Source organism: Mastomys coucha, unplaced genomic scaffold, assembly GCF_008632895.1.
Source record: "Mastomys coucha isolate ucsf_1 unplaced genomic scaffold, UCSF_Mcou_1 pScaffold13, whole genome shotgun sequence".
Lineage (NCBI taxonomy): Eukaryota > Metazoa > Chordata > Mammalia > Rodentia > Muridae > Mastomys > Mastomys coucha.
This window is the reverse complement of record NW_022196895.1, coordinates 65,875,991-65,881,727: the sequence shown is the minus strand read 5'-3', so window position 1 is coordinate 65,881,727 and position 5,737 is coordinate 65,875,991. Positions and strand designations below refer to the sequence as shown.

General features: G+C 40.6%; 1 long non-coding RNA gene across 1 annotated transcript; it reads right to left on the bottom strand.

Annotated features, from left to right (window-relative positions):
- Positions 1 to 815: 815 nt before the first annotated feature.
- On the bottom strand, positions 816 to 3,796 carry LOC116087710. Its single transcript, XR_004117575.1, has 2 exons — positions 3,740 to 3,796; positions 816 to 1,050 (listed from the first exon to the last, which is right to left on the bottom strand). It is a non-coding gene; the product is annotated as an uncharacterized LOC116087710 (long non-coding RNA).
- Between the last annotated feature and the right edge of the window lie 1,941 nt (positions 3,797 to 5,737).

Genomic DNA, 5,737 nt, shown 5'->3' with positions numbered 1-5,737 from the left:
AGTTCTTTTTTTTTTTTTTTTTTTTTTTTTTTTTTTTTTTTTTTTTTTTTTTTTTGGTTTTTGGTTTTTCGAGACAGGGTTTCTCTGAGTAGCCCTGGCTGTCCTGGAACTCACTTTGTAGACCAGGCTGGCCTCGAACTCAGAAATCCACCTGCCTCTGCCTCCCAAGGGCTGGGATTAAAGGCGTGCGCCACCACCACCCCCCGGCGTAATGAGAGTTCTTTGCAGTGAAATAAGAAAGGAAAAAATGTGTAAAGATAAAAAAGAGTAAATTCTGTTTCCATACTTAGAAACTGCAAAATCAATCACATGTATGGAATGTTCACTTTAATATACAGACAAACTGTAGAATTAAAAAGTGAATTTGCCTGTATTGCTGTATACCTAGATGACACAAAAGATTAAATTTCTATATAATTTCAGTAAGCTATAAAGTATTTTTTAAAAATTTCTACAATAGCATTAGTAAGCATTAAATACTTATGCATCAAATAACAACAACAACAACCCTATAGATAGGCAACTATAAACATAGACTGTGGCAAACTGAAGAAGATATAAAGAAAATGGAGAAATGTTCTATGTTCATAGATGAAAGTGCTGATTTGTAACACAGAAGGTATACCACCAAGTTACCAGTTGTCCTTCATATTGTTGTCTCCACCTTCAAGGAGATTGCAATTAACACTACATTTTCAAATATAAGATGTTGAGTTGTTTATAAAATGCATGTAGAAATGTGACTATCTCAACAGAGTCGAGACTAACCTGAATAAAAGTGGACCAAGTTGAAAGACACCACAGACACTGAAACGTTATGAAAAGCTTTAGTAATTATAATTGTGTGTGACTCAAAAAGATGGACAGTAGTGCGTACTTTATATGTGGCTCAAAGCATGTCCAGCCGTTTACGTCACAAGGCAGAAGAGGATCCATGACGATTGGAAATGGTGTGTTCAATACCAGCACCAGTACCCGGTGATTAAGGAGCACAAACTTGAACCTAATCCTCAGAGCGTACATGTGAGTGATTCCAGGCAGACCTCAGATCTAGATGTAAAAGGCGAAGCAATGAAGCCGTTGAGAGTTATCCTAGGGGAATGCCAGCCTTTTGCTTCAGGAAACTTTTAAAGCGAGATACCAAAATCACACACTCCTGCGGGCAGGATGGATAAATTCTGTCCATTAAATTACACAAGGAAGACATTAGTGTGTTGTTGCGGAGTGGTACTGTGCACAATGAAATCCTGCACAGGAAGGAGGACAAATGCGTTCTTCTGCATATGAGAGCATGGATGAGTCTCCTCACAAGTGTGTACAAGAAGAGAACCTACCCTGACGTGTACACTAGAACTGACTTTAGCTATGTGAAGTTCAAAGACTAGAAAAACAAACTTGTAGAATCGTAAGTCAACGTTCTGGCTATCTGAGGGTACCTAATACCTAGAATGGGGCACAAAGCTGTCTTCATGACGAAGTCTGTTTCCCGATGCCGCTGTCACTGAAAACACATCCCAGAGTACTTAGGGTTTTTGCAAATCCTGACTGTTGGTTATATTTCAATTAAAATTAAAGTGTTTAGTAAGAATAAAGAAATCCTGATCCCTGATCCTATTTCCTCTGTCCCTTGCCTCTGTGTGTGTGTGTGTGTGTGTATGTGTGTGTGTATGTGTGTGTGTGTCTGTGTGTGTGTGTGTGTGTGTGTGTGTGTGTGTGTGTGCCAGTGAGGAGCACAAACTCCTGAAAAGAGTTTGAGCAATCTCACAGCTCCTCCTTCTTTCTCACCATGATGGTTTGTCTATGCTCGGCCCGGGGAGTGGCACTATTAGGAGGTGTGGCACTATTAGAAGGTGTGGCTTTGTTGGAGTAGGTGTATCACTGCAGGTGTGGGCTATAAGACCCTCACTCTAGCTGCTTGGAAGTCAGTCTTCCACTAGCAGACTTCAGATGAAGATGTTGAACTCTCAGCCAAGGTAGAATGTAGGGTTTAGTCAATAATAACTCAGGATTATCGGTGGGAAGTGGATTGACCCATGGAGGTTAGGAAGTGGCTCAGTTGTTGTGCTGTTTAAGGCCTATCAAAATATAAAGGCTGTGCATATGGGTTTCGTTCGGGAACATCAAGCACTGGGGTGGGTAGCAGAAACATGTTGCAGGGATATAATATTGCTACCACTGAATGTCCTGGGGATTGCCACTGCAGAAGGTTATAAGCCATTTTGGGGCTGGGAACAGAACCAGGGTCTTCTGCAAGAGCAGGAAGTGCTCTTAACTGCTTAGCCCGCTTTCCAGTCCCCTAGTTATTAACTTGTGTACAGTCTATGAGAAAATACTAGGTTGTTCCATGAGAACACACCCAGACCTCTAGGACAACCCTGGGATCAATCGCCATTATTCCCTGCTCTAATTTTAAGAAAGTGCCCTCTAAAGCAGTGCCCCAGCACCTGTTCTTGCTTCGTGTTTTTGTGCTCACGGATGTTTTCTAAGCCATAATATGGCATATGACATATACCCAGCAATTAATGAATTTCTAAGACTGAAATAACAGAAAAAAATGAATTATGTAGGGAAAAGTGAATTTGAAAAAAAAATTATGTCTAAATGGTCAAATAAATAGCCAATTGGAGAGCGATAGCTTTTAGGAGTTGAGTATGACTCTAGGATTTAAACTTGTATATTTATGAATTACTTGGTATATGAAATATGAAAGGTGTGAAATAAACTAGGGGTTGAGTGTAGGCAGAAAAAATTGTGGCATAAATGGCAAAGAGATAAAAAAAAAGATAGCCTCAAACTAAGCTTTAGAAGCTTTGAAATTCATTTTTCTTTTTCAATTTCATGCTGTAATGAATGCACAAAGATTCGATCAGAAGCTCAATAAGCCAATCAATTAGTGTGAATTGTAGGTTCCTATTTAAGAGTTCTTTCTGATGATGCTCTCTGAAATAAGTCATTAAAACTAAAAAAGGAAACTACATAAGCTAGCTCAAACAGGTAAATCGGCTTGTAATTGGGAAAGAAATTGAGCTTGATACTGCTCTGAAGAGTGGGTGGTTCCTGAAAGTTATACTTATCTTTTCTAGCAAATTACCGTCCCCTTTGTGAGCAGATGACACGATATCAGAAGCCTAGTGTAGTATTTCATCTGGCTCTGGTAACAGAAGCAGACGTGAGGGCTCTCGTGTCCATGGCTGACCCTGAAACGCTCCCTCCACACCCTCCTTCCTCCCATCCTGAGCATCTCTGACTCTCTCTGCCTTTAGACTCACTCCTACTTATCCTCCTTCCTCCCTGTCCTGAGCATCTCTGACTCTCTCTGGCTTTAGACTCACTCCTACTTGCCCTTCCTCCCTGTCCTGAGCATCTCTGACTTTCTCTGGCTTTAGACTCACTCCTACCTATCCTGCCTTCTGCTCTACAGCTGTAAAGACCCAAGATAAGAAAAACCAAGTGACCGTTAAATTACTAAAAGGTAAAACATCTTGAAAGCTTCAATAAAATACAGTTTTGTCAGAGGGTAAGTTAAAGGGTTGTGTGTTGTAAGTGAAGGAAGATATGCAACCAGTTTCTGAAGTGACTTCTTTCTCCGGGACAGATCTGGTCCTTTGTGGGGGCATCAGATTTTATTTTCTATTATTTTATTAATTATAAATTGTTGCCGTCCAGCGGCAACGTTAAAGAATGGGTTACCTGGAATATGGAGTTGGGAGGAGGTAGGATAGCCATAATTATACCTTACCCATGTAGAAGGCTCTATAAAAATTAGACAGCATTAAGGAGGTATGGTCACCCAGCCATCTTGAATTTAATGATCTCCTTGTTACAAGCCAACAGATAGAATAGGTGAGGCAAAACCCCTCCCCCAAGTTCGTCAGCATGCTAGCCCAATCAGCAGCTTCTTTGGTCTCTGTAGAGGCGGGACTTCCGATGTAACTGGAACCAGGAGTGAGGCGTAGCAAATAGCAGGAGGTGGGCAGAGAGGTGTGGTTATGAAAGGCAACCCTCAAGCCAGGAGGGTTACAATAAATTATAATAATTAATTCTATTATTTTATTTTCTATTATCAGATTATTTTCTATGGTCTATTAAGATGATTAAGATGTGTTGGTTAGCAGAAAATTTAAGAGTAAAATGGAGATGCTCGTTTTTCTTCGTTGATTTTGGTCCTAGAGTGCAAGCTGTCATGAGACCCGCATCTCCTGGGTCTCTGCACCATGGTCTGGGCCTTCCTCACAGCCCTTTGTCTGAAGAGTGAGTTATCTTCATTTGCTGCATGGAGATCAAAGCTTCCATGCTACACCTCGCTGCCATATTGTCCACTCTTAATCTTTAGCACCCAGGCAAGCACAGCTTCTTTTTTTCCCCAGCCTAGACTAATTTCCAACTCTGAATGTCCTTTGGATCCTCACGGTAAAGTTTTGGCAAGCTGAAGAAGACTCTAGATTCTCGGAGTTCTGTTGTTGTTGTTTGGTTGTTCTTGCAGAGTAGAATTTACTATGTCAAGTGCCAAAAGAGTTCATTTCCCTTCACCCTTAAGGTTGACTCTACTCCTGCAGGCTGACAGTGAGGAAGGTACCCTGGATGCTGCTGATGGGTTCCTGGTACTGGTGATGGGTTCTCTACCAAGAGCAGGGAACTGGGTATCTTTGCAGATTTTAGATACATTGCCAGTGTTAAGGATATGTTTATCTTTATGTGCAATAACATAAATATGCTTTTGAAAAATCAAAGCAGGAATAAGTGAATGTATTCACTTAACATCTGACATTCCAATATAATGGATTACAATACTATAAAATTTCAATTACGTTGATAGTAGGAAGCAGATAACCTTGCCAATAACTGAGAATTAAAAGCAAGTTAAACTGGGCACCAAGTCTTTAGTCCCAGGACTCAAGAGACAGAGGCAGGTAGTTCTCTGAGGTCTTGGCCAGCCTGGTCTACTAAGAAAGTTCTAGAGCAGCCAGGGCTACACAGAGAAATCCTGTTTCAAAAAAACTGAAAAAAAAAAAGTAGGTTAAATATCTGAGTGGAATTAATGATGAGCAGGGACTTCAACTATTTAAATATTGATTTTCACGGCAAAGAAATACTGTTCCTTGCCTTACAAAATTAATTAAGCTCTGTGTTAATTAATCACTATGCCTCTATAATGAGAGGCTGCCAATCACCTTGTCAGATTGTTTACACCTAAAATCTTAGCCTAAAATTTGTCTGGTTAATGATGTAAGTTAAATTTAACCCATGTCTCAGGACCTCACCCCCAACCAAAGCACTCACTGCTCATGGCTTTAGAATCCCACACAGGCCTCTGAGCTCCTCCACTGAAGTAAGCGAGCCCCAGATTGCCCTGCTACTCTGTACCCTGAAAGGATAAAAATGGAGATAATTTTAAGATCTACCTGTTCTTTTCCTATCTTGTAGAGCAATATATTTGGTAAAGATTTTTTTTTCCTTCTTTTTTTTTTTGGTTTTCCGAGACAGGGTTTCTCTGTGTAGCCCTGGCTGTCCTGGAACTCACTGTGTAGACCAGGCTGGCCTCGAATGCAGAAATCCACCTGCCTCTGCCTCCCAAGTGCTGGGATTAAAGGCGTGTGCCACCACTGCCTGGGTAAGGAATGTTTTTATTGTCAAGTATAAGATAGACGAATAGCTGCATACTTTTAGAGCTAAAAGATTTCAAAATGGAGATAAATGTGCCAAGACACCTGATAAAACACGTATGTGTTTCAAAAAA